A 19963-nucleotide genomic window follows, 5' to 3' on the forward strand; every position below is an offset into this window, starting at 1 on the left:
AAACTTCTAGTTATAAAATAAGTAAGTCATAGGGATATAATGTACAGCAAAGGGAATATAGTTAATACTATTGTAATAACTTTGTGTGGTGACAGATGATTATTGGACTTCCCATTGTGATCAATTTGTAAAGTATATAAATGTTGAATCACTACATTGTGCACTTGACACTAATATAATGTTGTATGCCAACTATACTTCAATTAATTTTTTTTTATTAAAAACAAGATAGGTCTGAGTTTTCCAAAGGATGCTTCTGGGTATCACTTTTTACACATTCAGAATGTCTGAACCCAGTTTAGGCTCAGGCTTGAATGTCAGGCATCCACTTTATGATACGTGCAGCTTGAGGCTCTAGACAATTCCTGAATGCCTTTATTGACCAGGTCTGGTGGTCATGAACCACCATTCACTTGTCCAAACACAGCAGTTCAAGTGGATGCTCTCATAACATTCGAAAAGTGCTTTGGCATTTACATGAAGAAATTAGAAAGAGGCTCCCTTCCTATGGTCCCTGCAAATAAGGCTCTTTGCTAAACAAACATGCTGTTTGAAACACAGTTCTTTTAAGCCTTTGCCCCCTAGAAAGGGCTTCCCAGGTGGCTCAGCAGTAAAGAATAAATCTGCAGTACAGGAGACCTGGTTTCGATCCCTGGGTTGGGAAAATCCCCTGGAGGAGGGCATGGCAACCCACTCCAGTATTCTTGCCTGGAGAATCCCATGGACAGAGGAGACTAGTGGGCTAAAATCCATAGGGTTGCAAAGAGACACGACTGAAGCAACTGAGTATGCACGCATACACGCCAACTAGAAAAGAGGACTCTGATCATCCAGTTTGTATAATGTGATCTTGAGTCTACAGTGATTCGTCCCTACAGCCCTGCTGAACAAGCGCTGAGTCACCCACCAAGTGTGGAAATGTGAGAATGTCACTTGCGCATATTTGGTGATCTTACTTGAAGTCATTACTGAGTTTCAACCAATTTTCAAGAGATTTTTTTTTCTTCAGTGACCATCCTCAGTGTCATACTACTCTTGTGAAACAAAAGGTCTGAGATTTTTCTTTTCTGACTTTTTTCTTTTTTTTGTGGAAGGTAAATTAAGCTTTGTGGAAATCTGTGGCTCATTTTAGAAAGAGTCTGCCCTTTAGTACTAACAGATACGCATAATCTTCAGAGCCTCAGACCTTTCACAGGTACTTAGAGAAATATTGAACTTATGATACTATCTAATTAAATGAATGAAAAACTAAGAGTACAACCAACTAAAATTTGGCTTTCCTCTGACCACCCTACTGGAATCACAATACTTTCAGAGGTCATCCCTTTTTCCCTCCCTACTCCTTGGGAGTAATGTCAACATTTTTTCTTACATTCTACTACTTCCTCTTCTTTTTTTTTTCATCCTGAGAGCGACATGGTCAAATTGATATTTTAGAAGGACCAGCCCAGTGTCTGAGAGGAGAATGGATGGGAAGACAGACTGGTCAGGGGTGGAATTAGGCTGGGGGAAGATGCCATATCCAGACAAGCTGAGAGCCTGGCTGAGAGAGGACTGGAGGGTCAGGTCAGTAGTACCAGGTACAGGAAGATCCAAGACAGTTCTGCTCTGGCACAGGTGTAGCTTCTGGAGATGGATGGGGTGGAGGGTAGATGCAGGAGGGGGTTGCTGGGGTGGAAATGCCTTTGGGACATTCAGGGAACATGCTCAGAGACAATTGTCTTGGAGGAACTTGTGTCTGTAAATGGTATGGGTGTTATTCCCTAAAACAGATCTGGACTTCCCCAGAGCTCCCTAAGCACTTCGCATGCAGGGTGGAGGGTGTAAGGGAAAGCCAGTCAATAAACACCACTTTCCTCTCCAGTTTAAATCGTCTAACCCCTTTGAGTCAGTGCCCAGTCTTTGTTCTTAAATTTTAATTTGTGCTATGTGCTTAGTCATATCTGATTCTTTGTGGCCCCATGGACTGTAGCCCGCCAGCCTCCTTTCTCCATGGGATTTCCCAGGCAAGAATACTGGAGTGGGTTGCCACTTCCTACTGCAAGGGGTCTTCCCAACCAGAGGACTGAACCTGGGTCTCTTGTGTCTCCAGCCTTCACAAGCACTTTCTTGTTCAAGAAGCAGTGTTCAAACAGTGTTCTTGTTGTTGAAGCAGTGTTCAAGCCACCCAGGAAGCTCCACAATTTAGTTCATTTCTCTCTTCCTTAGGAAGCCCATAGCATCTGATTATGTGAGACTCCACCCCATCTCTGTCTCTGTGGGTCACTTTTTGTCTCCGTGTCTTTGAGGAACAAAGAGAAGGCCCCTGTGCCCAGAGAATAGAGAGCGGGGTTGTTGGGGCCGGCCTCTGCCAGGTGAATCTGGGATACTGTAAGAGCCAGACCATGAGGACCTGGCGAGCTATATTGGGAACTTTGGTCCCTATTCTAAGAGAAACTAGAAGCTCTTTATGGGTCTTAAAAGGGTGAACCAGTTCCTGACATGATTTTTAAAGGCCAGGACAGTACAAAGAATGGAACTGAGCGGGCCTGGCCGAGCAGTTAGGCCGAGGCCACAGGGCGAGGGGAGGCAACGGCCTCTGCAGCTGTGCTGACAGTGAAGGGGGGTGAAGTGTTAGGAGGCAAGATGGGCAGAGCCTGGGGACTGTTTAGGTGGGGGTTCCTGAAGGAGAAGGCTAGCATGATTCCAGGCTTTCCGCGAGGAGAGACAGAGGACGTGGTAGTCGCTGTCTGTGAGAGATGAGGAGGAAGGGCAGACTGGGAAGGCGGAGGGTTCTTCTAGATGTCCACACCTGCTTCTCTTGCCCCATCTGCCCAGCCAGTTCTAGCTGCCACTCCCCTTTCCAGATGGTCAACTGCAGCCACAGAGACAACCCGGCCACTGACCACTACGCATGCAAATTCTCCAACCTCAGCGGCGCCTCCGGGCTCTTCGGGAATATTGCATCAATTTCAAATTGAATCTTTTTCTGTTCCTCATATTAAGTTTTAAAAACATTTTTACTCTTTCCCTATTTCTTTTCTTCACTTTATTGTAGTTTCAATAATGCCATTAGAAGCCCTTTAAGAATATAAATGTATTAAAGGAAAAGCATATAATAGCATAAAGAATATTTTCTTTTAACCTCCTAATTATACTATAAATAATATTATATACTATAAACATTATTATTAATAGCTTTTGACCTCCTTATTCTATTCAGCTCCATGGCAACCACAAGATACATATTAGTTCCTGTTGAAAATAGGCTTTTCAAGAAACACAAACTTGGCTTCCATGGTCTCCTAGGTCCCAAGCTTCCTTACAACGTATCTTTCCCACCTGTCACTTGCCTTCCTAAGTTCAATGGCTGTCAGTATTTTTATTTATTTCTTTAATTTTTATTGGAGTATAGTTGCTTTGTTTCATTGTAATGCGTTAGTTTCTACTGCACAGCAAAGTGAACCAGCTTTATATACCCCACACCTTTTTTTGGATTTCCTTCCCAAAGTGAAAGAGGAGACTGGAAAAAGTTGGCTTAAAGCTCAACATTCAGAAAATTAAGATCACGGCATCTGGTCCCATCACTCCATGGGAAATAGATGGGGAAACAGTGGAAACAGTGTCAGACTTTACTTTTTGGGGCTCCAAAATCACTGCAGATGGTGACTGCAGCCATGAAATTAAAAGACACTTACTCTTTGGAAGGAAAGTTATGATCAACCTAGACAGCATATTAAAAAGCAGAGACATTACTTTGCCAACAAAGGTCCATCTAGTCAAAGCTATGGTTTTTCCAGTGGTCATGTATGGATGTGAGAGTTGGACAGTGAAGAAGGCTGAAAGCCAAAGAATTGATGCTTTTGAACTATGGTGTTGGAGAAGACTCTTGAGAGTCCCTTGGACTGCAAGGAGATCCAGTTCATTCTGAAGGAGATCAGCCCTGGGTGTTCTTTGGAAGGAATGATGCTGAAGCTGAAACTCCAGTACTTTGGCCACCTCATGCGAAGAGTTGACTCACTGGAAAGACTCTGATGCTGGGAGGGATTGGGGGCAGGAGGAGAAGGGGACGACCGAGGATGAGATGGCTGGATGGCATCACTGACTCAATGGACGTGAGTTTGAGTGAACTCCGGGAGTTAGTGATAGACAGGGAGGCCTAGCGTGCTGCGATTCATGGGGTCACAAAGAGTTGGACACGACTGAGCGACTGAACTGAACTGAAGGTCACTATAGAGCGCTGAGTTAAGGTTTCCTGAAACATACAGCAGATACTCTTTCCATATTTCTGGTTCTTTCTTCCCTCCTCAGTTTTAACAAACTACCTTGGCTCTTAATTTACTTAAAAATATAGAAGCCAACGGATGTGATTTTCCTCAAATTTTCTTACTCCCAGTTTAGAACTTCTCTGAACCTTCATTCATTCTCTTTTCTTTCTTGCCTCAGTGGAACAAATCTCTCTCTCCTTTTCCCAGACTTTTTTTTTCTCTCCCTCTGCGTCCCCATCCCAGCCCATTCCAATTTTCCTGGAGCACTGTCTCATAGACTACCCCCATCTCATATCTCATGTTGAAGGAAATGGTGTTTTTCTTTTTCTTTTTTTTTTTTTTTGAGCCCAGAATTTATACACTCAATGTAAAAAATTTGGAAGATACAGAAAGGAACAAAGATGAGTGCAAAAACCACCCACAATCTCATACAATAGAGAAAACCATATTTGATTTCTAATTAAAAAAAAAAAAACTTCTCTTGCTACTGATTCCCTCCCCTCAGCCTGAAAATATGTTCAGTTCTCTCTTTTTTTTTTTTAATTTTTATTTTTACTTTATTTTGCTTTACAATACTGTATTGGTTTTGCCATACATTGACATGAATCAGCCACGGGTGTACATGAGTTCCCAATCCTGAACCCTCCTCCCACCTCCCACCCCATTTGCCATACATTGACATGAATCAGCCATGGGTGTACATGAGTTCCCAATCCTGAACCCTCCTCCCACCTCCCACCCCATATCATCTCTCTGGATCATCCCCATGCACCAGCCCCAAGCATCCTGTATCCTGTATTGATGTTCAGTTCTCTTATTTCTCCTCTTGGTTTTCCTATTTCAGTTAGTGGTGTTATCTTTTTTATCTTATTATCATTTATTTAGGCAGGGTAGACAACAGGGAATCATCTTTGAGTCTTCAATTTCCTCAATTCAACATAAAATTCTACTGATAATATTATATTGTTTACTTACTTGTGTTAGGCACACTGCTAAGTACATTAGCTGTGTTTTCCCAATCTTTCACTGTACCATATTATTCCTGTTTTACATGTAAGTAAGCAGAAACTTTGAGGTTCACAGCTAAGCAATGAAGTCAGAATTTGAACTCAAGCCTGTTTATTTCCGAATTTTCTGTCATTTCAATTTGTCCTCTCCTGTCTTTTCCCACCGCTGTTGCTCTGTGCATGAGTGCTAAGTTGCTTCAGTCGTGTCCGACCCTGTGCAACTCTATGGCTTGTAGCCCACCAGGCTCCCCCTGTCCGTGGGATTCTCCAGGCAAGAATACTGGAGTGGGTTGCCATGCCCTCCTCCAGAGGATCTTCTCAACCCAGGGATCGAACCCCAGTCTCCTGCAGCTTCTACATTGGCAGGCGGGTACTTTACCGTTAGCACCACCTAGGAAGCCCTACTGTTGCTCTAGCTCACATTGTGCAATTCCCAAATAGCCAAATCACCCCATTAACAACACTTCCCAATCTTCATTCACACTCATCATTGGAGATTAGTAGAGGTCTGGTACATTGAATTGCCCTGGTCCCATCAATTTAGTTATATCTTTACCAAGAAACAGTTGATTTTATCAGCAAGCCAATCAATGCACTTGTACTGTTCATTATGTTACAGCATTTAATTACATATTATAGAAACCAATGAAACCTTGAGTGTATAATAGAGCTGTTCCTATGAAAACTAAGTTGAGAGTCTTTGGAAAGACTTGGTGAGAGTGAGTGGCCTGAAAATATAATCCAAATCTGTATAGGAAAGGTGAACCAGACATGACTGGGAAAAGTTTGTAAACATATCTTTAAGATTATGCACTCAGATTGCATTTTGCCGCAATTTAAAGAAACAGAAGTTTGAGTGTGGCTCCTACAAGAAAAATGATACAACTCTAATTAGCAGACACTCAGAGGAAGGGCCTTGGCATTCTATTCTATTATACAATAGCTGAACGTACTCTTATATGTCTTAGGTTAAACTATAATATCTAAGATATGTGTGTATAACTTTTTAAAATCCCCTGCCTGTTAAACCAAGTAAGTCAGTGTTAGTCGTTCAGTTGTGTCTGACTCTTGGCAACTCCATGGACTGTAGCCTGCCAGGCTCCTCTGTCCATGGAATTCTCCAGGCAAGAATACTGGAGTGGGTAGCCATTCTTCTCAACCCAGGGATGGAACCTGAGTCTCTTGTGTCTCCTGCATTGACAGGGGGGTTCTTTAGCAGCTGAGCTGTAGAGAAGCCCTTTAAAAGGTCATATCATGTTAAAAAGAATTATTCCCTTTAGGGCTTGTCATTTTACATAGTCCGTCCATTCAAGAATGGTTCCCATTTTAAATCTAAAGCGTGGCACAAATAAATCTATCACAAGAAAGAAACAGACTCATAGATATAGAGAACAGACTTGTGACTGCCAAAGGGGAGAGGGGAGGGAAAGTTCATCAGAAAGTGATGAACTGGGAAGTTGGGGTTAGCAGATGTAAGCTATTATAAATAGAATGAATAAACATCAAGTTCCTACTGTATAGCACAAGGATCTATATTCAATATTCTGTGATAAACCATGATGGAATTAAAAAGCGTATATATATGTCACCCTGGGGTGAGATGACTGCAAATTTATCCTAGGATAGTTCTCATCTTATTAAGACCTTTTAAAATGGGAGCCATTCTTAGAGAAGGAAATGGCAATCCACTCCAGTATTCTCGACTCGAGAATCCCACGAACAGAAGAGCCTGGCAGGTTACAGTACACGGAGTCACAAAGAGTTGGACATGACTGAGCAACTAACGCTAACATGCCCCCCATTTTCCCAGGGTAAAGAAGAGAGTGACCTTACCTGTGATTGGTCAATGGCTGCACTGACTCTCCGTGCATCAGGAATGTCATTGTTTTCCTTACTTGCTACAGCCTGAAGATTTAGCAGCAAGGCTGGTGCTTATATATAGAAGGAAGCTAATTACTTCATTTCATTCTTTTGTTGGAACATTTTCCTACCCACTTACTAATAATCTTCCCTTTCCTTTCACAGCTCCTCTCTGAAGAGACCAACAATAGTGCTTTCATCAGAAGAGCTCCAGTTGGAGCCCAGGAAGAAACAACGGAAGGCTGGAACCAGGCGGGCTGGCTAGAGGTCAGTGTCCACCAGCTCTCGGGTAATTGGCTCCCAGTCTCTCCAAAGGGATTTCTTAACAGAGGCAAATAGAAACTTCCATTTAATTCCATGTGGTATAAAAATGTAATTGATTCACCCATAAAGGCAGTCATGTTTCTATAACAATGGCCTCATTCAGGGCTTTCAAGAGTCATTACTACAAGTTCTTTTAGGGACTTAAAAGCAATTATTTTCTTGATCTGAAGCAAAAAAAGAATCAGAACACAAGGCTCTCTTTTTCCATTTTTGTTTTCAATAAACAAGGAAAGACATCACCTGAGTGCTTTAATCATGAGCATCTTTGAGATGACAGTGGATGTGGGGCACTAAATTAATCTCTGACCTAAAGTCACAGCACTTTAATCAGTTTTGATGCACTTTCATGGAGAAATCAACAGCTCAATAAGGACAACTCACGGAAAAGGTAATAAACCAAGAGGTTGGTCCTCTTATGTGCCATCTGGCAACTCTGTTTATTTTTTTGGCTGCATTGGGTCTTAGTTGTGGCTCAGGGAATCTCAGTTGCATCATTCAGGACCTTTTGCTGTGGTGTACAGACTCTCTAGATGTGGCTCGTGGGCTTGGTTGCTCTGTGACATATGGGATCTTAGTTCCCTGACCAGGAATTGAACCCGTGTCCCCTGCATTGGAAGGTGTCTTCTTAACCATTCGACCACCAAGGAAATCCCCATCTGGCAACTCTTGATGATACAAAATGGCTGAAAATTTCAAGAAAAGCCTCATCCAGTCTAAGAGGGATTCTGTTTATTGTTTTTTTTTTTTTTTTAACATTTCAAGAATATATTTGTAAATTTAAGAGCAGACTTGCCCGATCAGCAGGGCTAAAATTGATGAGTGCTCTGGCCAGCAAGCCCTATGCCCTGACTTCCTCTAATTCATATATATGGGCTAGTGGAAACGCACTTTCAGAGTAAGTAATAGAAAATTAACAAATAACCTAAATATTTGATAGTAATATACTAGCTGAAAAATACACATAAAATCATTAAATGAAATTATTAAACTAATGTTATGTGTGTGTGCACGCATTAAGTCGCTTCAGTCTTGCCTGACTCTTTGCCACCCTATGGACTGTAGCCATGGTATATATGTATATAACTACATGAAAAAGTAAGTTAAAAATAAGTATAATATATAGCTCCATTTTTGAGAAATATATGTAAACATACAGAAATACCTATGCTGTATATGTGTGTGTGTATACATATACAGTCTATATATTATCTATTCAGGAAAAAAAAATTGGAAGACTACACACTAAAATGTTGACTGTAGTTAGCTTCATCTGATATGTTTGTTTGTTTATTTTTGGCTGCACTGGTCTTCACTGCTGTGCACTGGCTCTCTCTAGTCATGGTGAGCAGGGGCTACTCTCTTAATCTCTATAGAGTTGCAGTGCACAGGCTTCTCGTTGTGGCGGCCTCTTTCGTTGCAGAGTGTTGGCTTTAGGGCATGCAGGCTTCAGTAGTTGAAGCCTGTGGGCTCCAGAGTGCAGGCTCAGAAGCTGTGGCACATGGGCCCAGTTGATTCATCCCATGTGCGATCTGGTTCCCTGACCAGGGATTAAACTCACGTCCCCTGCGTTTGCACGTGGATTCCGAACCACTGGACAATCAGGGAAATCCCCATCTGAAAAGTTTTTGAGTGACTCTTCTCTTCTGCTGAAGAAAATGTAGTAACTTCTTTGTGTGTGTGTGTGTGTAAGAGAGAAAGATAGAGATTGTTATTTTTTATGTGATTAAAAAGAGTTAAAACCCTAAATAATGGATTGGGGCTTAAAAATAATTAATAATAGTTACTGTAAAAGAGGTATTTGTGAACTAGAAACCTGAAATACATTGAAAACCACCTAGGCAAGTTAGAAAGAAAATCTAAACATTCCGAGGACAAAATATTATTGACTCACTTGCCAGTTTTCCGCCTGTAGTAACTATGGCTTTGTAACAACATATTCATAAGCCAAAATTACATGTTAAAGTGAGTCATCAATTTAGAAAGGTAATTATAAAGTAATCCAACCTCGCATGTTGATTGCATTCAACAATCCCATTCAGAGGAGCAATATTATATTCCCTTTACTCTGAGCCATTTGTTACTGAAAAAATAAATTAAAAGTGAAGAAAGTGTTAGTCGCTCAGTCGTGTCCGACTCTTTTCGAATGGACTTACCAGGCTCCTCTGTTCATGGAATGCTCCAGGCAAGAATACTGGCAACTCTTGAAAATACAAAATGCAGTGGGTAGCCATGCCCTTTTCCAGGGGATCTTCCTGACCCAGGGATTGAACCTAGGTCTCCCGCATTTCTGGCAGATTCTTTACCATTTGAGCTATCAAGAAAGCCCAAGCCATTTGTTACTACAACAGTCAAAAGATACAGTGTATAAAGGAGTTATACATTTTGGACTCTACATTAGTTTGTTAGAAAAGTGTGGGAAAAGGGGTGGGTTTAGATGTGGTTTTCTTTCCCTGATTTCTCCCCTTGGAAGAATTATATTCTGGTTAATCCCCAAGGTAAGAGGCTGAGGCTAATATTTATGAATACATGTTAGAGTGTCTATCAGGAACCACACTGGTACATTTAACATTCATAACATCCTGTAAGATATAGGTGTTTGCCATTTAAGAGACCAAGGAGCAGAGAAATGTCCTGACTTCGTGGTCACACAGCCAGTAAGGTGGTGGTACCAAGATTCGTATGGGGCCTTTCTAACCCCATAGACTCTGCTCTTTCCAATTAGGCCACAGTTCTAACATTCCATGGTGATAGATTGCATAGTTTTTCAGTATTATTCGATCTCACCTTTCCTATAAGACTATACATCCTGTCCCATTGCCTTTGGGTCTGGCCGTGTGGCCTGCTTTGACCACTGGAGTGTGAGTAGACAAGATGAACACTGCATACTTTCAGAGGCATCGTGGGTTTCTGTCTACCTTGCTGGCCCTTTTCTGTCTGTTATATGAATGTCCCAAATAGAGAAGCTTCTTTGATATGGGTTCCAGAATGTGAAGGCACATGGAGCAGAGCCAAGCGGGTTCTGGCAGCTGCCAACACAGAGCTGCCAAAATATGAGTAAGTGTGCACTGGTTGTTTTCTGTTGCTGCAAACAAATGAACACAAACTTAGCACCTTAAAACCACAATGTATCATCATCTCCCAGTTTCTATAGGTCAGATGTGTGGGCATGATGCTCCTGTATACCCTGCTGAGTATCTCACCAGGCTGAGATCAAGGCGTCAACTGCTATTCTCATTTAGGATTTGAAGTTCTTTTCAGAGCTCACTGGTTATTGGCAGAATGTGTCTCCTTATGATCATAGGACTTAGTTTCTGATTTCTTACTGGCCATGGGCCAGGGCTTGGCCTCAGTTCCTAAGGGCTCTTCTCAGGCCTTCTTGGTGTGGCGTCTTTCATCCTCAAGCCAGTAATGGCACACTGAATCTGTACCCTGGCAAGTCTCTGACCAGAAATTACTCTGCTTTTAAAGGGCTCACATAATTAAGGGGATCAAAAAAATCAATCATAAAGGAAATCAATCCTGAATATATTGCTATATATGCTAAAGCTGAAGCTCCAATACTTTGGCCACCTGATGCGAAGAGCTGTCTCATTAGAAAAGACCCTGATGCCAGGGAAGATTGAAGGAAGAAGGAGAAGGGGATGACAGAGAACAAAATGTTTAGAGGGCATCACTGACTCAATGGGCATGATTTGAGCAAGCTCTGGGAGATGGTGAAGGACAGGGAAGGCTGGCACACTGCGGCCCATAGTGTCACAAAGAGTCAGACACGACTGAGCAACTGAACAACAACAGTTAGGTTAGGTCTACCTTGATAATCTTATCTTCAAGTCAGCTGATGCATAAAGAGGAGGTGGCAAAGAAGATAGCAGGACTTGAGCCTGTGCACTGCTGGCTCCATAAGGGGCTCTGCATGGTGCTCCTGGGGACCGTGGGCAGCGTGGGAGGGAGCTGGGCAGGAAGAGCCAGCACCAGGACAGGAGCAGGACAGGACAGGCTGGACAGGAGCACACGCGGGGGCTGGACCAGAGGGCAAGGAGCCCAGCGGGACCTGCAGAACCCCATGTTAGGTAACATCACCACAGGGGTAACACCAAGGGATAGAGACCATGGGGGCATTCTTAGAATTGCCACAAAGAGAAAACTGTTTGTGTTGAAAGCCACAGACATTTTGAAAGACTGATTTTTACTGCTTTATAACTGACTAATGCACCTGGCTACCTGAAATTGTGTGTCTGTGCATATAGAAAAGGACACAGATCTAAGGGGCAGCTCAATGAACTTTCACAAAATGAACACACCTCTACAACCACCACCCAGATCAAACAAATATACAGAAACAAGCAAATAGACAAAACCCAGAAAATGATTAACAACACAGAAACCCCTTTTCATTTCCTAGACGCTAAAATAACCACAATCCTATCTTCTCACACCATAGATTATTTTTGCCTGCTTTTGAAATTGTACAAATGGTCTCTGGCTTCTTCCTCTCAGTACTACATCTTTGAATTTCATTCCCTTTGTTGTGTTTAGTTTTAGTTCCCTCCCTGTATTATATTTCATTATGTGGATTTCCACAATTTGTTTTTACATTCTTCAGTTGTTGACAGGCATTTGGTTAGTCTCCAGTTTTTAGCTGTTACCAATCTTGCTACCCAAGCTGTTTATGCTGAGATTCTTTCTCTCCCTGTCCTTCTTCCTGATCCCCTCTCCCTTTTTCTTCCCTTCCTTCCTTTTTTTATTTCTTTCCTTGTATTTCTATCTCTTTCTTTCTTTCAGATGTCTTTATATCTTAGATCTAATCTTCCTTCTCCCCCAAAATGAGGGAATCCAATTTCCTATTGTCAATACCTTTCAAAGTTATTGGCAATTTAAGAAACCCTCTCTGAAAGATTGTTTGGAAAACCACAGCGAATGGATTCAGACCAAGAATGTAGGCAACTGCAGGAGGGGTAAATTTTCACACCCTCGGTTTATCTCAGGGCAAGAAACTGCTTAGGGGAGACTAAGATTATTTCAACCATCACTCTGAGTGGAGCCATGCAGTGTAATGGGAAACAGGGTAGACCAGAGGCACCATTAAGGGCTCCAAATCGGTTCCTTTTTCTAGCTGATAACCTCAGTAAGACTACCTCTCTGAGCTTCCTTTCCTCCATCTGTCATGGAGGCAGTGATAACTTTCCATTCAGATGTTTCCATTCGTTTCCATACTTATATCCCTTATTCAGAAAACAACACCACATTTTACCCAGGCCCCATTGCACCATCTGTTTTCTGATCTTCTGCGCTTTGCTTGTGTCCCAGAAAACCAGCCTCTGTAGACTGTATCACCTGGTTCTGTTACTGTTTTGCTCTGAACTGGGTTCAGCCAGTGGAAGGCACTGGCAAGGCACTGGAGGGAAAGAAGGGAAAGAGGTTGGGTGATTCTTTTGCACGGACACTGCTCCCTCCCTGCCCCACTGTTGTTCTGGAGTGGCTTCGTCCCCTCAGGCCACAACACCTTTGTCCCTCTTCTACTTTTTTTTTTTAATTAAAAAATTATTTTAAGATTCGCCATCTATTTTATTTTTTGATTGCTTTTTATTGGACTATAGTTGATTTTGTGCAAACTCTAGGAGATGGTGAAGGACAGGGAAGCCTGGCGTGCTGCAGTCCATGGGGTCACAAAGAGTCAGACACAACTGAGTGACTGAACAACGATAGCTGATTTACAAACTGGTGTTAGTTTTTGCTGTGCAACAGAGGGAATCCGTTTACATATACATATATCCATTCCTTTTAGATTTTTTCCCATATAAGTCATTACAGAGTATTGAGTAGAGGTCCTTGCGCTATACAGTAGGTCCTCATTTTATATATAGTAGTGTGTATGTGTCAATCTCAATCTCCCAATTCATTCAGTATTCTCCCCCTCCCTTACTCCCTGCTAACCATAAAGCTGTTTTCCATGTCTGTGACTATTTCTGTTTTGTAAATACGTTCTTTTGTACCATTTTGTTTTAGATTCCACATATAAGTGATACTGTATATTTATCTTTCTCTGTCTGACTGACTTTACTAACAATCTCTAGGTCCATCCATATTGCTGCAAATGGAATTATTTCATTCTTTTTGATGCCCGAGTAATATTCCATTGTATGCTAAGTCGCTTCAGTCATGTCCGTCTCTGTGTGACTGCCAGGATCTTCTGTCTGTGGGATTCTCCAGGCAAGAATACTGGAGTGGGTTGCCATTGCCCCCCTCCAGCGGATCTTCTGGGCCCAAGGATCGAACCCTCACCTGTTATGTCTCCTGCATTGTCATGCGAGTTCTTTACCACTGGCTGCTGCTGCAAAGTAGCTTCAGTCATGTCCAACTCTTCTTGACCCCATGGACTGCAACCTACCAGGCTCCTCTATCCATGGGATTTTTCCAGGCAAGAGTATTGGAGTGGGGTGCCATTGCCTTCTCCGTTACCACTAGCACCACCTGGGAAATTCAGTTCAGTTCAGTTGTGTTCAGTTGTGTCCAACTCTTGCAGACACCATGGACTGCAGTACACCAGGCTTTCCTGTCCATAAACAACTCCCAGAGCTCACTCAAACTCAAACTCTTACTCAAACATGTCCATCGAGTTGGTGATGCCATCCAACCATCTCATCCTCTGTCATCCCCTTCTCCTCCCACCTTCAATCTTTCCCAGCATCAGGGTCTTTTCCAATGAGTCAATTCTTCGCATCAGGTGGCCAAAGCATTGGAGCTTCAGCTTCAGCATCAGTCCTTCCAATGAATATTCAGGACTGATTTCCTTTAAGATGGACTGGTTGGATCTCCTTGCAGTCCAAGGGACTCTCAAGAGTCTTCTCCAACACCACAGTTCAAAAACACTAATTCTTTGGTGCTCAGCTTTCTTTATAGTCCAACTCTCACATCCGTACATGACTCTTAGGAAAACCATAGCTTTGACTAGATGGACCTTTGTTAATATTCCATTATATGGATGTATGTATTTGGGTTTCCCTGGTGGCTCAGACAGTAAAGTATCAGCCTGCAATGTGGGAGACTGGGATTCAATCCCTAGGCCGAGAAGATCCGCCGGAGAAGGGAATGGCAACCCACTCCAGTATTCTTGCCTGGAGATTTCCATGGACAGAGGAACCTGATTGGTTACAGTCCATGGAGTCATGAAAAATCAGACATGACTGAGCAACTAACACACACACACATATAATATATAATATATAATATATATATATTTATCTTCTTCATATAAAAATATACCTTATCTTTTTACCCTTCTGTTGACGGATATTTGGGTTGCTTCCATGGCTTAGTTATTATAAACACTGGTGCAGTGAAATTGGGGTGCATGTATCTTTTTGAATTATGATTTTCTCCAGATATATGCCCAGGAGTGGAATTTCTCCTCCTTCTACTTTAAAGGTGATCGTGATTTCTCATTCATTGGTGTTCCACCATCCTTTGCTTCTTAACCCAGTCCTTATCTCTGTAAACAGTCCCTTTATTATACTGTTAGGCATAAGCCCTTTGAAGTGGATGCTTGGGATGTCCCTGATACTGGAGGAGGGAGCCCTATCATATTGTCAAACATGATGGGGAACTAGAAATAGTATCAAAAGCTGGAAGCCAAAGAAAACCAGGGATTTAAAGCACCAGAGAGGTGAGACAGAGGAATGGTGAATCATAGAGTCGTATGGGCAGTTTCTGCAGTCTCTCTCAAGTTCTTTGCCTGCATGGCATTTAACTTCTGTGAGTTAATATAAGTACTTAATCTAGAGGTGAGGAAACTATGCCTTAGAGTGGTTGAGTAATTTCTTGACATCATTCTTTCATAACTGACAGAGCTAAGATTTGAATCCATGCCATTTTACCTCCCAAACCTCTGCTCTTAAACAAAACAGAAATTTACTCTCTATTGCAGAAACAAGAGCTGTGGTTGACTACTAGCTTTACATACTTTTGAGACTTAGTACGCAGCATAACTGTGTCTTGAAGACACAGAAATGGGACAGATAATTTGAAGATACTTAGCAAGTTTATACAGGTGTTAATGAGTACAGAGTTGGAAGGTCACGATGCTAGCAGCTGGCATCTCTTCTCCATCACTTCCTGGTCCCCAAGCTTTGACAACTCCTTATTGACCCCAAAACAAAATCCAGCCTCCTTTGCTTTCCCTTTAGGGTTCTCTGCAATCAGACTGCATCTCACTTTGGGGATGACCTCCTGCCCATCACAAACTCAGCTTGCTGTGATCAAACTGACTTACTCTTTGTGGTTCACGTGTTTCTTCATCAAGTTGCCTTCTCTCTATTTCTCTTCTTTGAAATTCTCTTCAGCCTTTTAGTCCCACTTAAAAACGACTTCCTCTAGACAGATATTTTCTTATCACCTCCCTCCTCTGAACATGGACAGCTTAGTTTACGCTACTTTCTTTGCACATATATGCTACTTGGACCTCTAATTGTCTACATTCATCTCTCTTAGACATTAGGAGCTTGGTGGATGAGGAACACTAAGATGAGGGAAACAGAACCCCTACCCACAGGTGGTAAGAACACAAAGAACTATAAATACCATGCCTCTGTGTATTTGGGGATTTTACTTTAGGCCACTGATAAGGATATGTAAGAGTTAACGTTCATATATAGTTGAGGGAGTCAGGGAAGGTTTCTTGGATAAAAAGACACTTGGCATGTACCTGGAACTCTGGCTGGGCTATCCACCATCATAAGTTGGGGAGAACATTCTTGGGAGAGACAAAGTGTTGCTTTCATTGTACATCCCAGTATCTCTGGTGATTAATGAACCTAGTAACAGTGTCTATCATTTACTGAGTGCTTAATAGATGCCAGACATTGCGTTACATGCTTTTTGTACAGTATTTCATCTAATTTTCATGAGAGCATCCCCATTTTACAGATGTGAAAAACTAAGGCTTAAAGAGATTTGGTAATTTGTCCAAAGTGGCCCAGTTAGTAAGAGGCAGAACTAAATCTTATACCTGTATCTAACTGACTAGAAAAGTCCAAAAGATGAAATATGAGGCCACATTGCCTTTCTTGTTACAACTTGATATGATATATAATCCTTATTTATGCATCTACCACCAACATTGCAGAGAAAATTCAAATCCTCAAAGAACCATATGAAGCCAACATAATCCTCACATAATATTTATAAACTGACAGATTTTAAGCAATCTAATTATTTACAATGTGTCTCTGAGGTTCTTTTTTTTGAGAGTTCTACATTTTTAAAAATAATATTTCAAAACAATGTTCCATTTATCTTCTTTAGACTGATGCATTAAAATTACACCTCTTTAATCTGAGGTACCTAATTAATTCCAAAATGTCTTTGGTTTTCTCTTGAAGTATTTTCTAAAAATAAAATATGGTCCCACAGTAATTATGTTAGTCACCATTCAAATCATGGTCTCTATTTAAATTCAGAACTGTGTCTAGTAAGTTTAAAAAAAACTTGGTCTTTGATATTTTTATCAGGATGAAAAATGTCACAGTGCCTTCCAAATCTACAAATGAAATTAAATTTGGAATTAGGAAACTGCCATGCATTATAGGATATGGGAGAAGTTACCAAAATCAGTAAGAGTGCATTTTCCAGATGCTCAAGCAATGAGCATTAGCATTGGGGTTTCCTGGGTGCAAGTTATAAACTAGTACAAGCTGAGAAAGAAATCTCAGTGTTTTTCTTAATTCATAAAACCCTTTTTCCCTGCTGTTATGAAATGTTTCTGTGCCCTGTGTGAGAACAGTGATGAATTTTCATATTAACAAAATATGATTGCACATCAAGATGTTGACAAGTATGTGACTCAAAGTCTTCAACCCCGGGATGATTTAAGGGGAAGCCTCCATATTGCACTCTGTTAGGAATGGATCACCGAGGTCAGTGAGCTTAAGGACAGATTGCTAGCAAAATCTGCTAAAGAAGTGAGAGAGAAGGAGCCTTCCAGGGGTACATTATTTTCTACCAATAGGCAGAAGAATGGCAGATATTCAGAGGTGTGGCTCCACCAAACACAGTGCTCTTTCTCAGGCCTCTCATTGGATGCCTTGCATTGGTGCAGAGAAGCAGCTTTGGAGAACTACAGGAAATGTTAAAGCTTTGGTAGAGACTCCAGTGCTAAAGATTTGGGGGAAGAAGTCAGGTCTGAAAGACATAAAGTTTGGAATTGTTGGGGTTTTGGTTCCGTTTAGTAGAACTAACAGTCACCAGAAACAAAAGGACAGCGGAAAATGGAACTGGTGCAATTTTATCAAATCATTGATGTATGCATCAACATATGAACTTCTGGGGAGTTAACAAACAGTATGGGCCTCCCTGGTAGCTCAGCTAGTGAGGAATCCACCTGCAATGCAGGAGACCTCAGGTGGATTTTTGGATGGGGAAGATCTGCTGGAGAAGGGATAGGCTACGCACTCCAGTATTCTTGGGCTTCCCTGGTGGCTCAGCTAGTAAAGAGTCTGCCTGGAGTGCAGGAGACCTGGGTTGGATCTCTGGGTTGGGAAGATCCCCTGGAGAAGGGAAAGGCTACCCATTCCAGTATTCCAGCCTGGAGAATTCCATGGACTGTATAGTCCATGGAGTCACAAAGAGTCGGACACGACTGAACAACTTTACTTTCCAGATCACATATTCTTGTTAAGATATGTAGAGGGCTAAAAACATCTCCCAGAATGATCACAATTATCTATTGTTATGCTTGGCAGGAATTGAACTATAATATGGGTAAAAATTTGATTTGTTTAAACTTTTTTTCACTCCCTAGAAAATACCTCCAGCATAATGAACATCAGTAGGCTGATAAATATAATGTATCTTACGGAAAAAGACTCAGGATCACCAACCATCCTGGTTTGTCTGGGACTGGGGAGTTTCCCCAGGACGTGTGGCTTTCAGTGCCTCTGAAACCACCACTAGCCTGAGGTAGTACCAGGCATGCATGGATGGTTGGTCAACTAACAATAAAATCAAATGTCTCACTTTCTGTTTCATATGCTAAATTGATATGAAATTTAAAAGTGCTGAGAATGACAACAACAGCAACAACAATCAGTTCTTTTATTTTTAAGCCACTAACTTCTATTCCTTTTTAAAAATTTTTATTTATTTGCAATGGGTCTTAGCTGCCCTGCAGAGGATCCTTTGCTGAGATGTAGAGGCTTCTTTCTTAATGGAGGCGCATAGGCTCAGTAGTTGCAGCTGACAGGCTTAGTTGCCCCACAGCATGTGGTATCTTAGTTCCCTGACCAGGGATTGAACCCTCATCCCCTGAATTGGAAGGTGGATTCTTAACCACTGGGCCACCAAGGAAGTCCCTATTTCATTTATTTTTATTATTGATTTGTTGGAAAACTGAATTTTTTTTTTTAAGAAATAAAGCAATGCAATAAAATGTTACCTTCTATTATAAACTGAAAATTTTTAAAAATAGCTTATAAAGAGTGATTCAATCATTTCATTACATTAAAGCATATCAAAGCTTTTGCTGTAAATATAGAATAAATAAGCCAAGTCAAAAAGCAGGCAATGAAATGAGTCCTGAAAACTAATACAGTGAAAGAGAAGATGTAGCTGTACGAGAGAGAGCTGTTGCATTGGCGATGTTCGTTATTCTGATGGGAGTTCTGTACGCGGATGTGTTGAAGGACTGAATGAAGCTGAGAAGCAGTGTCTTACTGGAGATAAAGCAGACAGCTGCGTCTTGGGATGAAAGGAAGTGATGGGAGGAGTTGAGCCGCTCTGTACCACTTCCTTGTACCTGGGCCTCCTTGACAGAGGACAAACTGCAATTGAAGTAGGAAGAAGAGCAGGATAGAATGTGAAAATGCATACCAACACCTGAAGATCGTCCTTTTTTTTTTTTGTGCTTCAGAGCAGGGCTTTAGGCATTTCTGATTATTGCATTAGAATTAAATAATAGCTGCGTGGTTTTAAAAATACATTTTAGAAAGAACATTGCACATGTTTGTGAGTCATTCTAATTTAAAATATAAGGTGTTCTATTTTCCTTCCGTGCTTTTATATTGTGCTAATTGTACCTAAATGTACCTAATTTAACTTTTGTCAAATGAGTGAAGCTGGATACAAAGCAAGATGACAATCATGGTTTAGGTTTTTTTAAAGGGCATATTTTATATAAATCAAGAAGAAATAAGTAAATTAAATTTACTAAATATTATTAGTGTAAGTTATTTCCAGGTTGGAAAATAACAAATTTTAATTTTATTTTGTGTTATTTCCCATTTCTCCAAAATGAATGTGTATTATTTTCAGAGTAGAACTAATAGTCTTTCAATAAACATTCTTTTTCAATAAAAATGAAACATTTTGATTACTTTCATATTTATTAGAGAAAGTGATAACATGAGAAGCATTTCTTGACTATTTCCTACAAATAAAGAAGAAGGCATGATCAATACCCTCAAAAATTGTAAAACATATCAGGAAAGGCAAACTGAACTTGAAAAAAGGAAAATCATAAGTATTAGGTTGTGA

General features: G+C 41.1%; 1 protein-coding gene across 10 annotated transcripts in view; it reads left to right on the plus strand.

The window, feature by feature from the left end:
- Positions 1-19963, plus strand: part of LMNTD1 (lamin tail domain containing 1) — a 507654-nt gene that overhangs the window by 318309 nt on the left and 169382 nt on the right. For all 10 annotated transcript variants that reach the window (XM_060413306.1, XM_060413303.1, XM_060413304.1 and 7 more), the window contains one exon: positions 7280-7381. The gene's annotated coding sequence lies outside the window, so the exon portion shown is untranslated. The remainder of the gene's footprint in view (positions 1-7279; positions 7382-19963) is intronic.

This window comes from Ovis aries, chromosome 3, assembly GCF_016772045.2.
Source record: "Ovis aries strain OAR_USU_Benz2616 breed Rambouillet chromosome 3, ARS-UI_Ramb_v3.0, whole genome shotgun sequence".
In the NCBI taxonomy this organism is placed as follows: domain Eukaryota; kingdom Metazoa; phylum Chordata; class Mammalia; order Artiodactyla; family Bovidae; genus Ovis; species Ovis aries.